Source organism: Cavia porcellus, unplaced genomic scaffold, assembly GCF_034190915.1.
Source record: "Cavia porcellus strain 051 isolate PalLab524CR breed Dunkin Hartley unplaced genomic scaffold, mCavPor4.1 scaffold_17, whole genome shotgun sequence".
Taxonomy (NCBI): Eukaryota; Metazoa; Chordata; class Mammalia; order Rodentia; family Caviidae; genus Cavia; species Cavia porcellus.
The window spans coordinates 61584041-61609955 of record NW_026947500.1 but is presented as its reverse complement, the minus strand read 5'-3'; the positions used below and the strand labels follow the sequence as shown (position 1 = coordinate 61609955).

At 40.6% G+C, this 25915-nt stretch overlaps 1 pseudogene; it reads right to left on the bottom strand.

Moving 5' to 3' along the window:
- Positions 1-25131, bottom strand: part of LOC100715640 (vomeronasal type-2 receptor 116-like) — a 60550-nt pseudogene extending 35419 nt beyond the window's left edge.
- Positions 25132-25915: the final 784 nt, after the last annotated feature.

Sequence of the window (25915 nt, the reverse complement as noted above, 5' to 3'; positions counted from 1 at the left end):
ATAAAGGGAAACCTTTCAGAATCACAGCAGACTTCTCAGTACAAACAATAAAGTCAATAAGAGCATGGAGTGAAGTATTTCAGATCCTAAAGAAAAATGACTTCCAACACAGACTGATGTACCCTGAAAAACTGTGCTACAAAATGCATGGAGAAATAAGATACTTCCATGACAAAGAACAGCTGAAGAACTTCATGATCACCAAGCCAACCCTGCAAAGAATACTGAAAGACAGTTTAGATACACTTAGGAAAAAAACACTAAGCAAAGCAGACAGAACAGAAAGATAAACATGCAACAGCAGAAAAATAACATGTCAATAATAAACCAACATATAACAGTTATAACCATTAATGTAAATGGTCTCAATGCACCAATTAAAACAAACAGACTGGCAGGATGGATCAAGAAACAACATTCAACCATATGCTGTCTATAAGAAACCCATGTAACACAAAAGGATACTCACAAACTGAAAGTCAAAGGATGGAAAACAATACTTCATGCAACAGGAACCCAAAAAAAGTGGGAGTAGCTATTCTGTTTGCACACAATGTGAACTTCAAACCAATAATGATCAGGAGAGATAAAAAAAAGGTCACTACATACTGGTTAGGGGAAAACTGCAAGAGGAAGAGATAACAATCTTAAATACGTATGCATCAAATTCCAGAGCACCCAGTTATATAAAGCAAGTATTAACAGCAATGAAAAACCAAATTAGAAGTAACACAATTAAAACAGGAGACCTTAACACACCATTGACACCAAGGGACAGATCAACCAGACAGAAAATCAGTAAAGAACAGAATAAATCACATATGTGAACAAATAGACTTGACAGAGATATACAGAATGTTGCATCCAACATCAGAATACACATTCTTCTGAGCAGTACATGGGATATTCTCTAAAATAGACCATATACCAGCCCACAGAACATATTTTAATAATAAAATGCAAAAGGGTAGAAATTATCCCTTGCATGTCATCGGATCATAGCACCATGAAATTAGAAATTAATGATAAAAGATACACGGGAAAGCCCACAAAAACATGGAAACTGAATAACACATGTTGAGTAATCAGTGGGTCACAGGGGACATTAAAGAAGAAATTGAACAATACTTATAAGCAAACAAAAATACAAATACAACTTACAAGAATCTGTGGGATGTAATGCAAGCAGTCCTCAGAGGAAAATTTATTGCACTGAGTTCCCACATCAGGAAAGCAGAATGAATACAAATAAATAACCTGATGCTACACCTCAAAAATCTAGAAAAAGAAGAGCAAGTCAAGCCCAAAGCCAAAAGAGAGGAGGAAATTATAAAAATCAGAGCAGACATTAATGCAATAAACACTAAGAAAACAATCCAATGAATCAAAAAGTTGGTTATTTGAAATAATAAATAAAATTGATAAACCCCTAGCCAACCTTATTTTAAAAAGGGGAGAAAAAGTACAAATTCATCCAATAAGGAATGAAAAAGGCAAAATCACTACAGACTCTATAGAAATACAGAAGACCATCAACACCTATTTCGAAAACCTCTACTTTCATAAGTTTGATAGCACAGAAGAAATAGATTCCTAGAAATATATGAAGTACTAAAGCTAGGTCAAGAAGATGTAAAACTACTGAATAACCCAATCTCTATTAATGAAATTGAAAACGTAACCAAGTCCTTACCTAGAAAGAAGAGCCCAGGCCCAGACAGATTCACTGTGGAGTTCTACAAGAAATACAAGGAAGACTTAATGCCGACACTCCTCAAACTCTTCAATGAAATTGAAAGGGAAGCAATCCTTCCTAAGTCATTCCTGGAAGCAAACATTACTCTAGTATCAAAACCTGAGAAAGACCCAACGAAAAAAGAGAACTACAGGCCAGTCTCCCTAAGGAACACAGATGCAAAAATCCTCAATAAAATATTGGGGAATAGTGTGGGAAGCCGCCTATGAAGAGTCCTGCTGCGGACCCGAGGCATCTACATAAACCGGGTCACCCTTTCGAGGTTTCTGGATAGTGTTAATGAGATTGCCCCCTGGTTTTGGCCCACGGGCTCTCTAACCCTCCCGTCATGGGAGAAGTTAGGAGGGGATCTTAGATGCGCCCGAGAAGAGGGGCGCTTGGATCCCATGGTTTTACCCCTGTGGGAACTGATTAGGGCTTGTCTGACGGACAAACAAACCCCCGGGCTTTGCTCAGCCCGACAGGCTCTTGACAAAGCTCGATCCGAGTGCTCGGAGGAGCCCGAAGTCACACCTGACTTTGGGCCTCCAGAGAAACACAAGGGCTCCGATTCTGATTTGGATTTGGAGGGCTCAGAAGAGGAGGTCGTCTTTGCTAAGCATGACCCTCCTACACCGTTAAAAAAGGAACTTAGGGCTCGGGAAGATAAAAAGGGGAACCAAACACCACCCTGCCCGAGCTACTCCGCTTCGAGGGAGGAACTTAGGCCCTTCCGCTCCTTGGCAAGCTCGCGACCCATGGTCGCCCCCTTTAGGACACCAGGCCCTACTGCACCGCCGTGGCCGGAAGAGGAGTTGCTCCCTGGGCTGCCACCTCCACCCGTGGCCGCCGGAGGGCGCCCACAATCCATGGCACCGCCCTGGTTAGAGGGAGAGCTATTTCCTGGGTTACCTCCTGCGCCCCCTTCTGGGGGAGGAGGAGGACGTTCCTTCCACCAGAGGGTATGGTCGCGGCTTCCTTTTGAGTGTTCCGGTCTCCATGCATTCCCGGTACAAGTAGGAGGCAGGGGAGGAGGAGGATATTATAAGCCCTTAGAAATTAAACAACTTAAAACTATCAAGGACGCAGTTTCAGCTTATGGGCCCAATGCGCCATTTACCATGGCGCTTTTAGAGGCATTGGCAGGTCTGCTTTTAACTCCTGGAGATTGGACCCAGCTGGCACGCGCCTGCCTCTCCCCCGGACAATAAGTCCTGGAATGAGGAATTCTGTGTAGAGCAGGCGGCAGCCAACAGGGAAAATAACCAGAGAGAGTGGAACAGGGATATGCTATTAGGGCGAGGAACCTTTGAGGAAGATCAAACTCAATACCCTCGCCAGGTTTATGAACAAATTAGCCGCTGTGGCCTCCAGGCCTGGAGACGGCTGGCTGGAAAGGGAGAAAGGGCCACCCATGCTATTAATCATTGTCTTGCAGCCTGGGCTGCTTGGGGAAAGCCCAATATACTAAAAACAGACAATGGTCCTGCCTATACCAGCAAAATTTTTATGACATTTTGTCAACAAATGGAAGTCACTCTTAAACATGGCATTCCTTACAACCCCCAAGGACAAGGCATCATTGAGCGATCCCATCGGACACTCAAGGATGTCTTACAAAAACAAAAGGAGGGAATAGGCCATGGCCTAACGCCCAAAGGGAAGAATATCATTGGCACTCTTTACCATAAATTTTCTCAATTTAAACCACAATAATCATTCCCCTGCCATGGAACATAGCAATCCGTCCCCAACCGATAAAGGGCTGGTTAGATGGAAAGATGTCCTTATGGATGGGCCCGGATCCAGTGATTAGCTGGACCCGAGGTGCGGTTTGTGTCTTCCCACAGGAACCAGGTCGCGAGCCGCTGTGGGTCCCGGAAAGATTGACGCGAGCAGTAAACTCCCCACCAGTTCCTGATAAAGCACAGGAGGATAAGCCAGCGGACACAAGTCAACTCGACCCTTCTGGGACCGACGCTCAGCGCCCGAGACCATCTACAAACTAAAATGTCTGGTTTGGAGCTTTTTCTATTCTGTGGGTTCCTATTAATCACCCCTGTGATATGCTCAGATTCCACAGAACCACCACAATATCTTTGGGGTCCTTGGCACCACCCGCCCACATTGGCACCTTTTTCGGCGGCCTCGCCCGCCTCACCCAGGGTTTACACCATCAATCAAACAGTCCTTGATTATGCTAATTGCCATGGCTATCCTAGTAGGGCTTGTGGTTAAATGCTTGTTAGATCACCTCATACAAACTCAGCAGCAGGTTAAGATCACAGCTATGGCAGCCATGCAAATGGCAGCAGGTAGCCCATCAGGCCAGCAGGCCGCCGCATATCTCCTTCACATTGCAGAACATCAGCTATAAGAGCTGAGTGGGCAAGCCAAAGACGGGTAAGACGGGAAAAGCCCTCCCGGTCAACCTAAGACAGGCTCCACTCAGATATACATGGCCTATAAGGCCAGGGGTCCCTCCCGGAGTCAAATTATTGGCATTGAGATGCGAGACCAAGGGTACTGCAGTGCCATCCGCCTCAAAGGTTGGGGGGAAGGCAGGAATGAATGTCTATATGCATCCAGGTTCGGTTCACAAAAGCCTGGCCCTGCGAAAAAATGAACCACTCACCTTGAGCATGGTCCTGGCGCAAGGATATGCACAAAACAGGGTGATGCACAGCAGGGTATAGACCTCTACATTCTCTCATGCCTTGGCCTACAAGGTAGGCCCACTCCTAGGTGTCTAACAGCAACAAGGTCATAGACACCTTGGAGGGACCCACAGACCATCCTATTTTAATAAATAAAAAAGGGGGAGATGTGGGAAGCCGCCTATGAATGGCGCCCATATCCTGCTTCCGGGTTCTTCCCGGCCTGAACAAGCCCGCCAAATTGTCATATCTGCCCAGTTACCCGTGACGCTAGCCTATCAGCTTGTTAGGCGCGCTTCTCTGTGATTGGATACTGCTTCCCCTTATAAGAGGTTGTTCCTGCCCCCAACGGCGGAAGAGGAACCAACGTTGAGGGTGGCGGACCTTGTTAGGTCCGGTTCGCTGTACGCAATAAAGTTTGAGAGCTGATCCTGCTCGAGTTTGGCCTCCTGTCTCCCGCGGCTCCGGTCAGAATAGGATGCAGCAAATCATCAAGAAAATTATATACCATGACCAAGAAGGATTCATCCCAGGCATGCAGGGATAGTTCAACATATGTAAATCAAAAAATGTAATCCACCATATCAATAAAACCTAAAGTCAGAATCACATGATCATTTCTATAGATGCAAAAAAAGCTTTTGATAAGGTCCAACATTCATTCATGATAATAACCTTACAGAAAATTAGAATAGACAGTCTTTACCTCAATATAATAAAGGCCATCTACGACAAACAAACAGCCGGTACCATAATAAATGGCCAAAAATTGAAGGCCTTTAATTTAAAATCAGGCACAAGACAAGGATGTCCCTTATCACCACTCGTATTTAATATAGTACTGGAAATACTAGTCAGAGCAAGTAGACAAAAGAGAGAAATAAAAGGGGTAAAGTTAGGAAGAGAAGAAGTTAAATTATCATTATTTGTGGATGACATGATACTCTACATAGAAGACCCCCAAAACTCCATTGAAAAACTCCTAGATATAATAAATAAATTCAGCAATGTAGCTGGATACAAAATCAATACTCAAAAATCAATAGCATTTGGGCTGGGGATTTAGCTCAGCGGCATAAGCACCTGCCTTGCAAGCAGGCAGTTGTGAGTTCGATCCCTGGTACTGATAAAAATGAAAGAGCCAAAAAAAAAATCAATAGCATTCCTATACACTAACAACAAAATCACAGAGAGAGAAATAAGAAATGATGATGACAGTGTTTTTAATTTTTTTTTATTGGTACCAGGGATTGAACTCACAACCATCTGCTTACAAGGCAAGTGCTTATGCCACTGAGCTAAATTCCCAGCCCCTAGAGAGAAATAAGAAAAGCCACACCAACTTCTAGGAGAACATGGCGGATGGGTAGCAGCAGCCACAGAGGCTCTCTGAGATTACCAGTTTAGAATCCAGGAGCGGTGCCGTGTGAGGAGTCCTACGTGAGGGGAGATCTACCCTGCCAACCCAGGCATGAACTAAACTGAGAGAAGCCAACTGGAAATTCAATCCTGATGCTATAACAGGAACAGATAGAGTCTCAGTGCAGAGGATGGATCCCACACCATTGGAAGCCGCAGTTTGAATTTCCTGCTGCGGATACTGCAGCCCAATCTGCACGGCAGGGAGAGAGATGTGCGAGAGTTCTGAGAGCTGGAATCGGCAAACCAAACGGCATTGAGAGTGGGACTGGCAAGGAGCCCTGCGTTGACCTGCGGTGAGTGAGAGAAAGGGGGACTGTTTCATAGACTAAAGGCTCCAACAGAGGACATTCTGGGAACGAGCAGACTAGCCGGAACAGGGCCCTGCAGTGATTTTAGTCACATATTCCCCTCTCAAGCGGGAATGGTGGGGAGTGCTTGGCCTGGTGACGCCACGGAGTGGGATCCAGTGGGCTGGCCCAAATCAGGTCCCTGCGCCTGGCGGTGCACCCTAGCAGTGAAGCATTCAGTAGGTTGACCTGGAGGGGCGGGCCCAGCAGAGGCTGCCCAGGCCTGTGTCTCCCTAGTACACTGCAGTGGGCGGGAACACCTAGCCGGCGGATTAAAACAAACCGTAACAGACAAAGAGAAAAAAAAAAAAAAAAAAAAAAAAAAAAAAAAAAAAAACGGGGCCTCCTACATATGCTTGTATGGAAGGAACAAAAAGTATGGGAAGAGGGAGCAAAAAGAAAGGGTCCTCAGTCCCTAATCCTGAGAACACTGATCCAGGAAAGGTAAATGCAAAAGAGAATGAAGACAGAAAACATGCAATATCAGACATGGCACCTATAGACATAAAGCGATATCTCCGGAGCCTCATAGAAGAGTTCAAAAATGAAGTATTTAATGAAATAAAGCAAGAAATAAGTAGAATAGTTAGAGAAATGCTAAGCACCACCCAAGAAAAAACAGATGATGGAATGGAAGAACAGAAAAAAAGGGGAGAATGAAGAGAAAACATAGAATACGTGAAGCAGGTTCAAAGACATTACCAGGAAACTAAAAACTCTATTGAAAGCTGGCATAACAGCTTGAAAGAAACTAAGGAGAGATTATCAGAACTGGAGGACAGATTTGTAAGGTGGGAGCATGAAATGAAAAACTTCTTAAAAATAACAAGAAAACAAACAGCAATAATACAAAGACTAGAAGATGATAAGAGAATCTATAACTTAAGAATTAAGAACATAAAAGAAGAAGTAGGGACTCAAACAAATGAACTACAAAAGCTATTCACAGAAATAATCCAGGAGAATTTCCCTAAATTAGCAAAAGGTAAAGATACTCAGATGTATGAGGCACACAGGACCCCAGCCACCTACAACCCAAACAGAGCTACACCCAGGCATTAATAATCAAAATTCCAGAAATCCAATATAAGAACAGAATATTAAAAGCCATCAGAGACAAGAAACAGATCACTTACAAGGGAACACCCATCAGAATTACAGCAGACTTCTCAGCACAAACCATCAAATCACGAAGAGCGTGGAGGGAAATAATTCAAGCTTTGAAAGATAATAACCTCCAGCCAAGATTGATATATCCTGCACAACTGTCCCTGGAAATTGATGGAAAAATAAGGTGCTTCCAGGATAAAGAGGAACTAGGGGAATTTGCAACCACCAATTCAACTCTACAGAGATTACTGCAGGATATTCTAAAAATGAAAAATACCAAGATTTCAGAAACAGTGACAGAGCGGCCACAATGAATGGAGCAGAAAGTGAAATGAAGAAGACAAACTGACAACTAATGACAGAAAAAGAGCTCAACAGAAATGAGGCAGAGGTTGGATGGTAGGAACAGCCATTTTGGAGAAAACAACACATCATAATTGCTAGTGCTGATTTAATATCCTCTTGTTTTGAAGTCCCATCAAGCTTTTGTTCTTCTCTCTCCATTGGTTTTAACATGTTGTATCTTATTGGATTTTATTATATGTGATAATATAAACAAAAACTTTTATAGACAAGGAGATTATACAGAAACCATTGTTCATTTTCTGTTAGTTGATTCTAAATACGCTGTAATACTGTCATTCCCTTAAATGATTTTACATTGTCTTGATATGTTTGATGCTATAGTATACGAAGTTATACCCAAAGATTTTAAGGGAAGAGACACTATGGTAACTACCATTATGTCGAGATTATCTTGTGGTGAAACACTATTTTGCTTAAATGGCTATGTTTTGACCTGTGCTGTTTTGCTGTTATGCCCTCTTTTTTATCTCAATCTCCTTTTTATTATCTACTTTTTCATTTTTATCCTTTTAATTAAGGGAAAAATAAATAAAAAATAGCAGGATATATTATAGTAACCCACTTTGATTTCCTATTAACTTGATTTGAAACTCTGTATTGCTCTCACCATCTTGTTTTGACTGATTTTCCTCTATTCCATTATGCTTGATAGTACCAAGTTCGAAAGTATAGGCAACAACTATGAAGACAATAAGATTCATTATGACGCCCATTCTGGTTGACTATTATCTTCTTTTGAAGTCCTCTAATGTCTCCTATGTTTTGGTTTTATTGGTCTTGTTCTTTACTGTGTTGTTCAATTTTATTATAACTGATGATATAGGTAATTCTTTTTAAGATAACAAGAGGTATTATAGTAACCATTGTTGATCACCTTGTATTTTGTTTCTACATTATGTATTATGTCCATCCTTTTGATTTGACTGACTCTGTCCTGTTATGTCACATTTGGTTTTACTTTCTTCAAAAAAAAAGTAATAAGAACTGTGGGAGTAATAAAACCCAAAATGTGTAACTGTCATTGTACAAAAGAAAGGAAAAGAAAATTCTCTAAAAGATATAACTGCATATATATTTAAGTGTATAAGATAGATAAACATATTACTGAGTTTTGTTGGATCACTGAACAAAACTGTTTGCAGTCTCACTGTTTGATAGTCCCCTCTATATGCTTTAATTTTGTAACTTCAACAACTATTTCTAAGATGACAATATGTAATTAACTAGTGATTTCCTACTGTTTATTTTTTCTGAAATTCTGTATAACTTGTACTCTTTTTCTGTTTTTTTCTATTTTCTCTTTAAATAAAATTTTAAAAAAACAGAAAAGCCACACCCTTCACACTAACAACAAAAAAATGAAATATTTAGGAATTATTCTCACGAAAGCAGTGAAAGATCTATATAGGGAAAATTATAATACCCTGAAAAAAAGAGATTGAAGAGGATCTCAGAAAATAGGAAGACATCCCTTGCTCATGGATAGAAAGAATAAATATTGAGAGGAGGAGCTGGGCGGATCCAGAGTCCCTGCAGAAGCCCGTTCTTTTGTCTGAAGGACTGAATACTTCTGCAAGCAGAGAGGCATCGCAGCTTCCTGAGGCACCTCAGCCTGTGGTGAGTGCCCAGCACAGTCTGCCCAAATCTCAGACTGTTCCAGACCCCCCAGGCTTCTGGGTGCAGAGAAGTGGAACAGTGGGTTAGAGGCCACTACAGCTGCCTCCCCATCCCCCCCGGCTACACTTGGAAGTCTGCTGAGCTCCTGACGGATGGGCGGGCCTACACTAACCCCCGAGCCCAGCCGCACCTAGCCATCTCCTGCAGAGGAGGAGCTGGGCAGATCCGGAGTCCCTGCAGAAGCCCGTTCCTTTGTCTGAAGGACTGAATACTTCTGCAAGCAGAGAGGCATCGCAGCTTCCTGAGGCACCTCAGCCTGTGGTGAGTGCCCAGCACAGTCTGCCCAAATCTCAGACGGTTCCGGACCCCCCAGGCTTCTGGGTGCAGTGAAGTGGAGCAGTGGGTTAGAGGCCACTACAGCTGCCCCCCCCCCCGGCTACACTTGGAAGTCTGCTGAGCTCCTGACGGATGGGCGGGCCTACACTAACCCCCGAGCCCAGCCGCGCCTAGCCATCTGCCTGCAGAGGAGGAGCTGGGCGGATCTGGAGTGCCTGCAGAAGTCCCTTCCTTTGCCTAGAGGACTGTGGATATCTCTGCAAGCAGGGAGGGATCACAGGCTCCTGAGGCACTGTGGCCTGTGGAGAGCACCCTAACCCGGCTGCAATTGAAGAGCTGTGGATCTTCCAAGGGGCAGGTGGGCGCACAGTGTCCCTGAGGCCCAGCTTGTCTGGAACTGCGGAGTTCTGAGCAGGCAGAGGAGGGACACTGGTTCTGCAGGCCCAATGGCTTGGGGTAGTGCGGTGTCAGAGGCTCAGTAGCTCCAAGCATAGAAGGGGATTTTCAACAGATCCTGAGGAAGCTTTCAAATAACACTTGAAACACAGAAATATACAAAATGACAAAACGAAAGACCAAATTACAACCTCAAACCTCCAGCCCATCTCAGGAAACCCTAGGAGCAGTGTATATAGAAGAAAATATATCCCATCCACCTCATATATCGGACATAATAGCTACTGAAGTTGACAAACAACTCCAGGAAGCTTTAAAGAAATTCAAACTCGAAATAATCTCCCAGATAAAAGAAGAAATGATAAAAGAAATGAAAGAGATTCTAAATATATCTAAAGAAAACACAGATAAAAAATTGGAGGAACTAAACAAAAAGATAGAATCCCTAGACGAGCAATATAAGAAACAAACAGAATACATAATGCAGATGCACAGAGATATACAGGAAATAAAAAACTCCACTGAAAGTTGTAAAAACCGCCTTAATGAAAGTGAAGATAGAGAGAGAAAATGGCGGCGTGCTAGGGGATCGAGCGAAGAATCTCTCCAGAGAATTCAAACTCAAAGCTAAAAAAAAAAGACAGCATGGAGAGGACCAGACAAATCCATAGCAATTCTTATCAACCAAGACAGTACAGCTGGAGGATTTAAAGTCGTGCTGAGACCGGAGGCTGCAAATCCCGCGCCCTTAAATCAACAAACAGACTCGTGGACCCAACACGAAAAGCTGAGTTGCTTTTGGGGACTGCGGAAACTGAGACCCAGATCGAGACTCCAGGCAGCAGCCAGTTCTGCACCGCTGCACCAGAGCAGATGTACAGAGCTCTGGCGTTTCGAATCTAAACGGTGCACAGAAATCTGACCAGTCAGCGCTGAGCCGCGAGGTGGGGAAAAGTGGACAGCTTGGTGTGTGGCGGTCCCGGAGCGGGGACTTGCACCGGACTCTGGTGAGTATAGAAAACCCCGCGGCGGCTGGGTTTGGCCAGAGAACAGCTGGCCCGCCACCACGGGGAAATCAATAACACAGAATCTGGTGCAGACATATTAGCCTGGCGGCAGAAATCGCAGCTTGGTGACATCACCAGGACCCCCTGTAGGGAGGGCTGGTGGGAGACATCTTGAGTCCTGGCAGAGTCTGATTGCTTGCTGGCTTCAGCTCTGCACGGAGAACTTAGTGGGAGCCATCTTGGTTTTGGGCAGATCTGCTTTTCTAGAGCTCCTATCACAGAGAGGTTTGGAAGAGAACGACTGGGACCTGGGCAGAATCCTGTGCCATTACCCAGCTGCTTCTGATTCAGGGAGAACTGGCAGGAGCTGTTGGGGCTAGATCAGGCCTCTGCTTGGGGCCCAATGGGCGGATGCAGAATGGTCACAACTCAGTGACAACCAGAAAGTACAGCCTAATTTATGAACTAACTGACACAGAGGCTAGAGACTAGACTGTACCGCCCCTGCATCCCAGCCTACCCCAGATAACAGCAAATTGGGGAGGACAGCAAAAACTCAAGCCGGCACACTTCTGAAAGGCCCTAAGCAATTCGGAGAGGGCCAGAGAACTCCAGGACAGTCTGAAAGAAACCAGAAACATGACAAGAGATAAAAATAAAAAAAAATCTCCAGCTGTTCAACAGGACAAATTAAACCCAAGAGAACTAAACACTGAAGAGAACAAGCACAGTAACCATCCATTGTTCGACTCAGCATCAGCCGAAATTAAAAAGTATTTACATGATCTCATAGAGGAATTTAAAGATGTACTCCTGATCCAAGTGAGGCAAGATATAAAGAGATTAATTAAAGAAATGACAAGCCCTGCCCAAGAGAACACAGATGGAAGAACTGAGGAAATCAGAAAAGAAAGAGAAGCATCTGAAGAATTTAAGCATAACTTAGAATACATGAAACAGATCCAAAGAGAAAATCAGGAAATTAAAAACTCCATTGAATATTGGCAAAATGCCTTGACAGAAACTAAAGACAACCTTCTGAAACTTGAAGAGAGATTTAGGGCTTATGAACGTGAAAGAAAAAGCCTCTTAAAAATAACAAGGAACCAGAAAGAAGCAATTCTAAAACTGGAAGATGATAAAAAGATGCATAACCTAAGAATAAAGAATGTGAGTGAGGAAGCAGGAACATCCAAAAATGAAATACAAAAAATATTCACAGAGATATTAAAGCAAAATTTCCCATGTATAGCAAAAAGAAATGATATCCAGATAAAAGAAGCATACAGAACGCCAGCTACCTACAACCAAAACAGATCTACGCCTAGGCATATAATAATCGAGATCCCAGAAATCCACCAAAAAAACAGAATATTAAAAGTAGCCAGAGAAAAGATGCAGGTTACCTATAACGGGAAATCTATCAAAATAACGGCAGACTTATCAACACAAACTCTTAAGTCAAGAAGGGAGTGGGGAGAAATATTCCAAGTCCTGAAGGAAAAAAATATGCAACCTAAGCTCATATATCCATCAAAACTCTCTCTAAAAATTAATGAAGAAATAAGATACTTTCAAGACAAGGAGGAACTGTGGGAGTTCGTGGCCACCAATCCAACCCTACAGAGAGCGCTGAAGGACATTACAGAGAAAGAGAGGAAGAAATATCAGGATTACAGCTACAGTGGCAGAGAGGCCTCAGTGTACGGGGCAGACCATGGAATGAGGGAATAAGGTGGACAAATTATAGCAGAAAAGTGGAGTAGCAGACATGAGGCAGAGACGGTAAGCTAGTCTTTGGTAGAGACAGCTCTGAAACTATATTTAAAAAAAAAAAGCAGAGGTCATTGCTAATGGTGTATAACGATTTAAAAGACACAGTAGTCCTAGTGCCATATTTAGATTGAATTAAATTTGTTCTGGTCTGCCTACTCATATCAGATTTGAAGACACAGACCTCTAGAACCAAAAATAGCAGGTTATACCATGGTAACCATCCTTACTTTCCTATTGACTTAAGCTGAAACCCTGTATTACTTACATTGTCTTACTATGACTGATCTTAATTGTATCTGAATCATAAGACTATTGGTTGGCCTTGACTGATCCTATTTGAAATCCGTATGCGTGTTAGAATCAACCCTAAAAGTAGAGGAAACTACTCTGAGCATGACAGGATGTAAAGGATATCCATACTGGTATGAATCAGTAACAGTTCTCAAATACTACAATGCAGTCAAAGATAAGTTTTTATAAAAATAGGTGATAGTATATTTAACTATAATAAGCCAGTGTTGTCGACAAATCTATTGAAAATAACAAGAGAAAACATAGTAGCTACGGAAGATCATTTATATTATAGTTTTGTAAGTCTTATCCATTGCATGTTTATCTAGGAAATTGTTTCGCTGTCTTGTTATGAATTGGTTTTCCCTATAATACAGAGAGGATAGGAACAAATACTCTGAGGAAGAGACCTGAAAAACCCGAGGCTTATTTTGTAGCATTATAATATAAATTCTAGCAACCTATTGCTTGCTGATTAAAATGACTCTGGACTGGTTTCTTCAGCTCAACTTCAGCATATGCAGAGATGGGGACGGCTATCACAAAGAGAATGAGAGATGCGATGGTAGTTGGAAATGTCTTCCCTAATTTGGAACTTGAGGACCTAAAAAGACTCCATCATCCTGTAATGATTTGATTAGTTCTATAATATGCAATAAGTATAGAAAGTGGGTAAAGTTAGGGACAACTATCTGTAAGAAGCTAGAGACAGTTAGATAAGGTAGATCTCCAGTGGACTTGCTTTGAAATCTGTATTTCTTTAAATAGTTTTTTATTTTTTTTAAATGTTCTGTTCTGTTTTGATATGGTTAACCTTATCCTCTTAGAGATGTAAAACAAATAGGTGGGACTGATAATCATATTATGGAGCTTTTGTTCGGCCATAGAGCAGAATGGTTTGTAGGGTCACTTTTTTGAATGTCATTCTAAATACTTTAATTCTATAACCTAAACAGCCATTTCGAAGAAGACAATTTGTAACTTATCAACTGGCAATTTATTACCTTTTGTTTGTCTGTAATTTAGTATTATTTTTCTACCCTTTTATTCTTTAATCTCCATGTATTTTTTTTATATTTTTTTTCGTTTCCTTTTCTTTAAATTAAAAAAAAAAAAAAAAAAAGAAAGTGAAGATAGAATTTCAGACCTTGAAGACATGATTGCAGCTAGTGAACAGGAAAGGAAAGATCTTTTGAAAATAACAAGGAATCAGGAAACAACAATTCAACAACTGCAAGACGATGCAAAGAAGAATAACATAAGAATGATAGGGATTAATGAAAGAGAGGGAGACAACATAAAGGATGTCAAGCGGATATTTAGAGAAGTAATAGCTAAAAATTTCCCAAGCATGAGATCAGAAACTGACATCAAGATCAGTGAAGCATATAGAACTCCAAACACTCATAACCAAAATAAAACTACACCCAGACATATAATAATCACCATCCCAGAAATCCAACACAAGAATAGATTACTAAAAGCTGTCAGAGAGAAAAGACAGATCACTTATAAAGGAAAACCTATCAGAATCACAGCAGACTTCTCAGCACAAACGATAAAGTCAAGAAGAGCATGGAGTGAAATATTCCAGATCCTAAAGCAAAATGATTTCCAACCAAGACTGATATATCCTGCAAAACTATCATTCAAAATAGATGGTGCAATACGATACTTCCATGACAAAGAACAGCTGAAGAACTTCATGAACACCAAACCGACCCTGCAAAAAATATTGAAAGACAGTTTAGATACACAAAGGAAAAAACCACTAAGCAAAGCAAATAATTAAACAGAACAGAAAGATAAAGATGCAACAGCAGAGAGATAACATTCCTACAATTAACCAGCATTTAACAGTAATAACCATTAATGTAAATGGTCTCAATGCACCAATCAAAAGAAACAGACTAGCAGAATGGATCAAGAAACAAAATCCAACCATATGCTGTTTACAGGAAACCCATCTAACCCAGAAGGATACTCACAGACTGAAAGTCAAAGGATGGAAAACAATTCTTCATGCAGCAGGAATCCAGAAAAAGGCAGGAGTAGCCATTCTGTTTGCAGACAACGTGAACTTTAAACCAACAATGACCATAAAGGACAAAGAAGGTCACTACATACTTGTAAGGGGAAAACTCCAAGAGGAAGAGATAACTATCTTAAATATATACGCACCAAACTCCAGAGCACCAAGTTATATAAAACAATTATTAACAGAAATGAAAACTCAAATTATCAGTAACACAATTGTAACAGGAGACCTTAATACGCCATTGACACCAAGGGACAGATCAACCAGACAGAAAATGAGCAAAGAAATAACAGAACTGAATCATACCTGTGAACAAATGGGTTTGATAGACATATACAGGATGTTCCACCCAACAACATCAGAATACACATTCTTCTCAGCAGTACATGGATCATTTTCTAAAATAGACCATATATTAGCTCACAGAACATATTTAAACAAGTGCAAAAGAGCTGAAATCATCCCTTGCATGTTATCGGATCATAGCGCTCTGAAATTAGAAATTAATGATAAAAGATACTGCAAAAATCCCACAAACACATGGAAACTGAATAACACACTCTTGAGTAATCAGTGGGTCACAGAGGAAATTAAAGAAGAAATCAAACAATACCTAAAAGAAAATGAAAATACAGATACAACTTACCGGAACCTGTGGGATGCAATGAAAGCCGTCCTGAGAGGAAAATTTATTGCACTGAGTTCCCACATCAGGAAAACAGAACGAATACAAATAAATAACTTGATGCTACACCTCAAACAGCTAGAAAAAGAAGAGCAAGTCAAGCCCAAAGCCAAAAGAAGAGAGGAAATTATAAAAATCAGAGCAGAAATCAATGCAATAGAGACTAAGAAAACAATCCAAAGAATCAACAAATCAAAGAGTTGGTTCTTTGAAAGAATAAATAAAATCGATAAGCCCCTAGCCAACCTTATTAAAAAAAGGGAAGAAAAAGCTCAAATTCATGCAATAAGAAATGAAAAAGGAGAAATCACTACAGACCCAATAGAAATACAGAAGATCATCAACACCTACTTCGAAAACCTCTACTCTCAAAAGTTTGATAACACAGAAGAAATAGACAGATTCTTAGAAGCATATGAAGTGCCAAAGCTAGATCAAGAGGATGTAAAACTGTTGAATAACCCAATCTCTGTTACTGAAATTGAAAATGTAATTAAGTCCTTACCCACCAAGAAGAGCCCAGGCCCAGATGGATTCACTGCAGAATTCTACAAGAAATACAAAGAAGACCTACTGCCAACACTCTTCAAACTGTTCAATGAAATTGAAAGGGAAGCAATCCTTCCTAAGTCGTTCCTGGAAGCAAATATTACTCTAGTACCAAAACCTGAGAAAGACCCAACTAAAAAAGAGAACTATAGACCGATCTCCCTAATGAACACAGATGCAAAAATCCTCAATAAAATATTGGCAAATAGGATCCAGCAAATCATCAAGAAGATTATACACCATGACCAAGTGGGATTCATCCCAGGAATGCAAGGATGGTTCAACATACGCAAATCAATAAATGTAATCCACCATATCAATAAAGCCAAAAATAAGAATCACATGATCATTTCTATAGATGCAGAAAAAGCCTTCGATAAGGTCCAACATTTATTCATGATAAAAACTCTACAGAAAATTGGAATAGATGGTCTTTACCTCAATATAATAAAGGCCATTTATGACAAACCAACAGCCAGCATCATTCTAAATGGCCAAAAATTGAAAGCCTTTACTTTAAAATCAGGCACAAGACAAGGATGTCCTTTATCACCACTCCTATTTAATATAGTACTGGAAGTACTAGCCAGAGCAATTAGGCAAGAAAGAGAAATAAAAGGGGTAAAGATAGGAAAAGAAGAAGTTAAGTTATCATTGTTTGCAGATGACATGATACTCTACATAGAAGACCCCCTAAACTCCATTGAAATACTCTTAGATATAATAAATAAATTCAGTAATGTGGCTGGATACAAAATCAATACTCAGAAATCAATAGCATTCCTATACACGAACAACAAAATTACAGAGAGGGAAATAAGAGAAACTGGACTATTCACATTAGCAAGCAAAAAAATGAAATATTTAGGAATTACTCTTACGAAAGAAGTGAAAGACTTATACAGTGAAAACTATAATACACTGAAAAAGGAAATTGAAGATGATCTCAGAAAATGGAAAGACATCCCTTGCTCATGGATAGGAAGAACAAACATTGTGAAGATGGCCATTCTCCCAAAACTCTTATACAGATTCAATGCAATCCCAATAGAAATACCATCAACATACCTTATAGATCTAGAGAAAACACTCCTAAATTTCATCTGGAACCAGAAGAGACCTAGAATCGCAAAGGCAATTCTAAGCAGCAAAGGCAAAGCAGGAGGCATCACAATCCCTGACTTGAAATTATACTACAAAGCAACAGTAGTAAAATCAACATGGTATTGGAATCAAAATAGAGGCGAAGATCAATGGAATAGATTAGAAGATACAACCACAACTACAAACACACTAACCACCTTATCTTTGATAAAGGAGCCAAGCAGGTTCACTGGAAGAACGATAGTCTCTTTAATAAATGGTGCTGGAAAAACTGGCTCTCCATTTGCCGAAAACTAAAGCTAGACCCATGTCTATCACCGTGTACTAAATTAAAATCTAAATGGGTCAAAGATCTGAATATTAAAACAGAAACACTAAATCTATTGGAAGACAAAGTGGGTAGAAACCTTGGAGACATAGGAGTAGGTAGAGAATTCATGAACAGGACTCAAACCGCACGGGAAACACTTCCCAGAATCAATAACTGGGACCACATCTTATTAAAAAGTTTCTGCATGTCAAAAGAAATCTCCAGCATAGTGAAAAGAAAACCCACAAACTGGGAAAAGATTTTAGTGAACTCTCTCTCAGACAAGGGACTCTTGTCTAAAATATATAAAGAATTAAAAAAAACTCAGACCTCCAAAATTCAAAGATCCAATCCAAAAATGGGCATCTGAGATGAATACGCAATTCTCAGATGAAGAAATGCAAATGGCAAATAAATATATGAAAACATGCTCATCATCATTGGTCATCAGAGAAATGCAAATTAAAACCACACTGAGATTCCATCTCACTCCTGAAAGAATGGCCAGGATCAAGAAAACCAACAACAACAAATGCTGGAGAGGATGTGGGGAAAAAGGAACTCTCCTGCACTGTTGGTGGGAGTGTAGACTGGTACAGCCTTTGTGGAGGTCTGTCTGGAGGTTTCTCAAAAAGTTGGGATTGGAAATCCCATTTATTCCAGCTATTCCACTTCTAGGCATATTCCCAGAAGAACTGAAAGCATCATACCACAGTGATTTATGTGCACCTATGTTTATAGCAGCACAATTTGTAATCGCCAGATCTTGGAAACAACCCAAGTGTCCATCAACTGAGGAATGGATAAAAAAGTTGTGGTATTTCTATACAATGGAATATTATTCAGCTATAAAGAAGGATCACATTGAGATATTTATCAATAAATGGGCGCAGCTTGAGACCATACTCATAAGTGAAATAAATCAATCTCGCATGTATGAATACCGAATAGTTTCCCTAATGTAAGTAATGATTCAAATATATGAAAATATGTGGCAATCATGATTCCCCATTATGTGGCCTTGAACCCTTATAAAATTTTCACTTATTAATTAGAAAGGCTTTATTCCGGGCTTCTTGATATGGAAATATTTGAAGCTATAGTATATGAAGTTTTATCCAAATATCTCAAGCAAAAAGACAGACACTATGGTAACTATTATTCTTTAAAAAAATTATTTAGTTATTTCTTATGTTTATTTTAATTAAGGGAAAAATTTTAAAAATTAGGATATATAATAGTAACTCTTTTCGATTTCCTATTAACTTGTTTTGAAGTCCTGTAATGCTCCCACGATCTTGTTTTGACTGATTAGACTCTGTTCCATTCTGTGGGATAGTATCAGGTCCGAGGGTATAGGCAACTACTTTGAAGGCAGTAAGATTCACTAAGATGCCCATTCTGGTTTGACTATTGTCTCCTTTGGAAGTCCTGTAATGTTTACAATGTCTAAGTTTTATTGGTCTTGTTCTCTACTGTTTTGTCCAACTTTATAATATCTAATGAGATAGACAAATCTTTTTAAGGAAACAAGAGACAACGTTGATAACTATTGTTAATAACCGTATACTCTGTTCTACATCATGTGCTAAGTCTATCCTTGGTTTTCACTGACAGCTTTGTTCTGCCATATTTGACTTTATTCTCCCCCCCCCAAAAAAGTAATAAGAACTAAGGAGTAATAAAATCTAAAATGTGTAAATTTTGTTGTAAAAAGAGAGGAAGGGGAAAAAAGAGCTCTAACGGATATAACAGCAAGTGTGTATAGGGATGTTGAATAGCTGACTATATTAATGTTTTTGGATCATTGAACACAGCTGTTTGTAGTCTCTCTGTTTGAATGTCTACTTTGTATTCTTTGATACTGTGATTTGAGCAACTATTTCCAAGATGATAATATGTAATCTATTAACAGGTGATTTCTTACTGTTATGCTTTTTTTTGTAGTTCTGTATTATATGTAACCTTACACTGCTTTGTTTTGTTTTGTGTTTTTCTCTTTTTCCTCTTAAATAAAAAAAAAAGAAAGAATAAATATTGTGACAATGACCATTCTCCCAAAACTCTTACACAGATTCAATGCAATCCTGATAAAAATACCATCAACATACCTCATAGATCTAGATAAATCACTCCTCAAATTCATCTGGAACCAGAAGAGACCTAGAAAAGCCAAGACAGTTGTAAGCAGCAAAGGCAAGGCAGGAGGCATCACAGTCCCTAACTTCAGGTTATACTACAAAGCAACTGTAGTAAAATCAACATGGTACTGGAATCAAAACAGAGCCAAAGATCAATGGAATAGATTAGAAGATACAACCACAACTACAAACACACTCAACCACCTTATCTTTGATAAAGGAGCCAAGCATGTTCACTGGAAAAGAACAGTCTCTTTAATAAATGGTGTTGGAAAAACTGGCTCTCCATATGCTGAAAACTAAAACTAGACCCATGCCTATCACCATGTACTAAAGTAAAATCTAAATGGTTCAAAGATCTAAATATTAAAACAGAAATGCCAAATCTATTGGATGACAAATTGGGTAAAAACCTTGAAGACATAGGAGTAGGTAGAGAATTCATGAACAGGAATCAAGCCACTTGGGAAATATTTCCCAGAATCAATAACTGGGTCACCTCTTACCAAAAAGTTTCTGCACGTCAAAAGAAATCTCAAGCATAGTGAAAAGAAAACCCATAAACTGCGAAAAAATCTTAGTGAACTCTCCCTCAGACAAAGGACTTCTGTCTAAAACATATAATTTTTAAAAATCAGACCCCCAAAATTCAAAGATCCAATCCAAAAATGGGCATCTGAGATGAATACACAATTCTCAGATGAAGAAATACAAATGGCAAATAAATACATGAAAAAATGTTCATTATCATTACTCATTAGAGAAATGCCAATTAAAACCACACTGAGATTCCATCTCACTCCGGAAAGAATGGCCAAGATCAAGAAAACCAACAACAACAAATGCTGGAGAGTCTTTGGGGAAAAAGGAACTCTCCTGCACTGTTGGTGGGAGTATAGACTTGTGCAAATATTGTGGAGGTCAGTCTGGCGATTTCTCAGAAAGCTGGGATTGTAACTCCCATTTATTCCAGCTATTCCACTTCTAGGCATATTCCCAGAAGAAGTGAAAGCATCATACCACAGTGATATATGTGCACCTATGTTTATAGCAGCACAATTTGTAATAGCTAGATCTTGGAAACAACCCAAGTGTCCATCAACTGAGGAGTGGATAAAAAAAAGTTGTGGTATTTTTATACAATGGAGTACTACTTAGCTATAAAGAATAATACATTGAGATACTCAAATATTTCAAGGAAAGAGACACTATGGTAACCACTGTTATGTTGGGTTATCTTGTGGTGAAACACTATGTTGCTTAAAGTATTCTGTTCTAACCTGTGTTGTTACATTGTTATGTCCTCTTTTATCTTAATCTTCTTTTTTAAATTTTTTTAATAAAAAAATTTTTTTTAATTTTAATATCTAAACTCATTGCTCCTGTTACACCACTGTTTCTCAGGTTACAAAGAACAAAAAGGGCCACCACATACAATAACATTGTTTATTAGCCTCTGTCTACAGTCATAAAAATAGATAATGGACGTGCTTATGTTAGCAGATCCACTTTACAATTTTTTCAGTTTTGTGGAATTAAGCATATAACCAGAAGTCCCTATAATTCATAAGGACAAGCAATTATTAAAATATCTCATTTAACCTTAAAACAATACTCAATAAAACAAAAAAGGGGGATTCAGGTGTGACCACAGATACAACTAGATTTAGCAATTTATGTTTTAAATTTCTTGAATCCAGATCCTGAATCCGCACCATCCACCACCATGCTTTACTGGCAACTTTTCTCTTCCTCTTCAGCTGAGAGTAGAAAGCCTCAAGTCTCAAGATCCTCAAACTGGCCAGTGGAATGACCCCACCGTGTTGGTAACATGGGGATGAAGGTTTGCTTTAGTTCCTATAGAAAATGGAGAGACACAATGGTTACCTTCCTGATGCACATGACCATGGAATCCATTGCAGGAGACCCACACCAGCACTGATTCCTCACAAGCGCTGCGATGTTGTTCCCCCAGTGATGGCCTTTCTGAGTAACTCAGCACCAAGCATGTGGCTGGGACACCTGAAAGCTCCTCATCTGAAAATCAGGCAGAGGTGACACCCAGCCATGAGCCAAGGACTGACAATGCCCCTCATCCGACACTGACAGAAAGGCCAGGTGCTTAGTATCAGGCACCAGAGGGACAAACCCTCCCAGACAGTCAGTTAGCAAGCCCTGGAGGACACAAGGGATGGAGCACACTGCTTGGCTTTCCCCGCAGAGTTTGGCCCCACCCCTAGACACCCACATTGTTGACGAGTTTGCCATCATGGCTGCTGCAGTATGATTCCCTCTCCCCAGGCAATGGAATATTGGGCCCACATGCTTCACTGTCCTTTTCTGAGGCTGGTTACCTGTATCGATCAGCCCCCAAGAGTTTTCACTCACTAGGTAGGACCCTTCCAGAAATGAGAGTTTTGCCTAGACCTCAAATTTATTACCTTTATGGAGGACCAAACATTGATAAACCTTACTTCCCATTTTGTTCACCTTCCCCTGGCTGTCTCCGTGCTGCATAACATTTCTCATCTATTGGGGACCTGGCCAAGATTCCCCGATCTCCTAAATGAGTGTACAGCAAAGGCTTAAATAAATGAAGCAAGTGGTATGATTTTAGGGCTCCAAGAGGATCCAAACCTCCTAGCAGAGTGCGAGACTCTGGGGTCTGAGACAAAGAGCTTCTCTGGGCGGCCCATATTTATTAGGTTTTCAAACAGAGGGGATGCTGAGGAAAGGATGGGAACTGAGCAGGACCTCGGGAATCACTTTAAAGACTTCTCCAAGTAGTACATTATGCCAGGAGAACTGTCTTATCTCCATGATGACATTTATGGTGGGGGTGAGACAGCAGGAGTGAGATGCCTGCAGATGCAGTCTCTGTCTACTTAATTGGGCTTGGAGTCAGATGTCCTCAGCTGTGGCCTTATCTTGTCCTTTGAGGTATCTCTGGCCTCACAGGCCACTACAGGCCTCAGCCAGGGCCAGTGATTCACAGAGGTTCACTTACTATGAATCAGCTCCTGTCGCCAGGCCAGGGGCCTAGGCCAAGGACAGACTCACAGATAAACACAGAAAGCCAATTAGTTAATTTTAAATCCTGCTCAGAGCTGCTTCATAGTGATCTCCAACATTCATTCTTGCTTTACGGTAAGATTTCAGTCTTGGGTGGCCTCTGTAAAAGATCAGATGGTAGTTCTTACTCCAGGCTCAATACCCTTTTATAGGAATTAGACTTTTGAATTTAACTTCACTTGAATGTTTGATGATCCAATGTATTGCTTCCTCCTTTTTATGGAGGGAGTATGGCGCCGTGGGAAACTCATAGCAAGGCGAATGAGGGTAACAAGATATGTAAGTTCAGATTTTTCTTTTGTAGATTGTGTCCCTTGTGAAAGATTCAAAGACCAAACAAGTGTATAAAAGAGTAAAAGGATATGGACTAACACAGGGTTTGAAGCCCATAATCCTACATAGAGACGCCGCTGTTTGATGAGCGTGCCTCTGGGTAGAAGGAGCCAGAAAGAGGAGTCAGCCTCCCAGGAAAGAAGCGGGAGAGGATCATTCGGCCTCCAACTGCTGTGCTGAGACTTGAGTGCTGGAGTAGAGGGAAACAGTTCCTCGCATGCAGGAGCAGGCCAGCTTTGACTCTTTCCACAAGTAAGGTTTCACTGCAGCACAGATTTCTAATAGATAATCCCAGGCTGCCTGACTGCACTCAGCACACAGGAGCAGTTGTGAGCTGCGCAGGGACCACAGCGGGAGAAATGGGCAGGATATTTCTACCTGCAACCTACAGAAGAGAGCACAGGTACTTTTGAATGCAAATCAACAGCAAATTCTAAATGTATAGTCTAATATAAATAAATTCTATTCATAAAAATATTGATTAAAATATCTATAATCAAAAGGTTAATCATACACTAGTAATTCAATGCCACTCAAAATCTAAATGTTTCCTTTCAAAAACAGCACCTTCAAAATTAATACAAAATGATAACCTTGTACTCTGTTTTACATCGTGTGCTATGTCTATCCTTGGTTTTGACTGACAGCTTTGTTTTGCCATATTTGACTTTATTCTCTCCCAAAAAAAGTAATAAGAACTAAGGAGTAATAAAACCCAAAATGTGTAAATTTTGTTGTAAAAAGGAGAGGGGAAAAAAAGTGCTCTAAAGGATACAACAGCAAGTGTGTTTAGGGGTGTTAAATAGCTGACCATATTAATGTTTTTGGTTGGATCATTGAACACAACTGTTTGCAGTCTCTCTGTTTGAACGTTCACTTTGTATGCTTTGATACTGTGACTTGAGCAACTATCTCTAAGATGGTAATATGTAATCTATTAACTGGTGATTTCTTACTGTTTTTTTTTTTTTTTTTTTTTTGTAGTTCTGTATTACTTGTACCCTTACACCGCTTTGTTTTGGTTTTTTTCTCTTTTCCTGTTAAATAAAATTTTAAAAAATTAATACAAAAATACTGACAAGACTACTCATGAAGACATAATGATATATAATAAAGGAAGATTCATTCTAAGGATGTTACAAAATTCACAAAATGGAAAATTGTAACAATTAGAGTAGTAATAAAAACTGAGATGTCCTAAGATGTTTAGGTAGCATGTTTTAGGTAAACAGTGCAGGTGTCCATAGAAGGTTTATTGTGTAGAAGACCGTAGGGGAAAGGCTAGGGTGTGTAAGACTTCATGTCCTTTGTGACACACTGAACCACGCAAGGGGACAGCTTCCCAGTGTGCCCGGGGCCTGCTGATCCCACCCGAATGGGTTTGCTTTCATCTGCTCCCGAGCATCCTCCGGGTGGGGATGTAGGTTCTTACTGTCCTTTGTCTCCACCAGCAGTGGGCTCTCTCAGTGACCGTGCAGAGGCGACCAAGGACATCCATGTAATACCAAGGAAGAATCCACAAAACTAGAATGCTGACTTTGTTTCCCCAGACACACAGCACTGTATCCTGGGCCCTCTCAAATAGTGAGAGAAATCACTACCTCCCCAAGATCATAACAGTCTGGGCTTCGGGGAGCTTCTGGGGACATCCCTGGCCTGCACAGCTCTGTGTTTCTCTGTCATCACTGCTGCTGTCCTTGGGCTCTTTGTGAAGCACTGAGACTCTCCTGTTGTCAAGGCCAACAACCAGACTCTCAGCTACACCCTGCTCATCTCCTTCACCTTCTGCTTCCTCTGCTCCTTGTTCTTCATTGGCCGTCCCAGCACAGCCAGCTGCATCCTCCAGTGGACCACATTAGACTTGGGTTCACTGTGGCTATTTCCACGGTCTTAGCCAAAACCATCACTGTGATTCTGGCCTTCAAGTCCGTGAAACCAGGAAGAGCAGTGAGGTGGTTGCTGGTAACAGGAGCCTTGGACTCCCCATCTGCTCCCTGATCCAACTCACTCTCTGTGGCATCTGGATGGGGACAAATCCACCCTACATTGACACAGATGCGCACTCTGAACATGGCCACATCATCATTGTGTGCAACAAGGGCTCCCTCACTGCCTCCTACTGTGTCCTGGGATAGCTGGGCTCCCTGGACCTGGAAAAACCCACTGCAGCTTGCTGATCAGTTTCCTGCCTCACACATTGAGTGAAGCCAAGCCCCTAGTGTTATACATTTTGGTCCTTATTTATCCTTTCAGTTTCTCCCACCAGAAAAACAATGTGATATTTAAATATGTGTGTCTGATTTATTTCACATGAGTATGGAGTCTGTTTTTTCTTTTCCCTTCCTTCCTCCTCCTCTCCAGTTCCCTTTTTTTTTTTTTTTTTTTTTTGCACAATTTCTTCCTATTTTATAATACCTTTTATACACTTTGGTCCTTGTTTACACATTTGGTTTCTCACACCAGAGAAACAATACAATATTTACAGGTATCTGATTTATTTCACTTAAGAAAATGGACTGGGGATTTAGCTCAGCGGCATAAGTGCCTGCCTTGCAAGTGTGCAGTCATGAGTTTGATGCCCAGCACCAAAAAACAAAAAAAAAAAAAACAATAAAAACCAAGA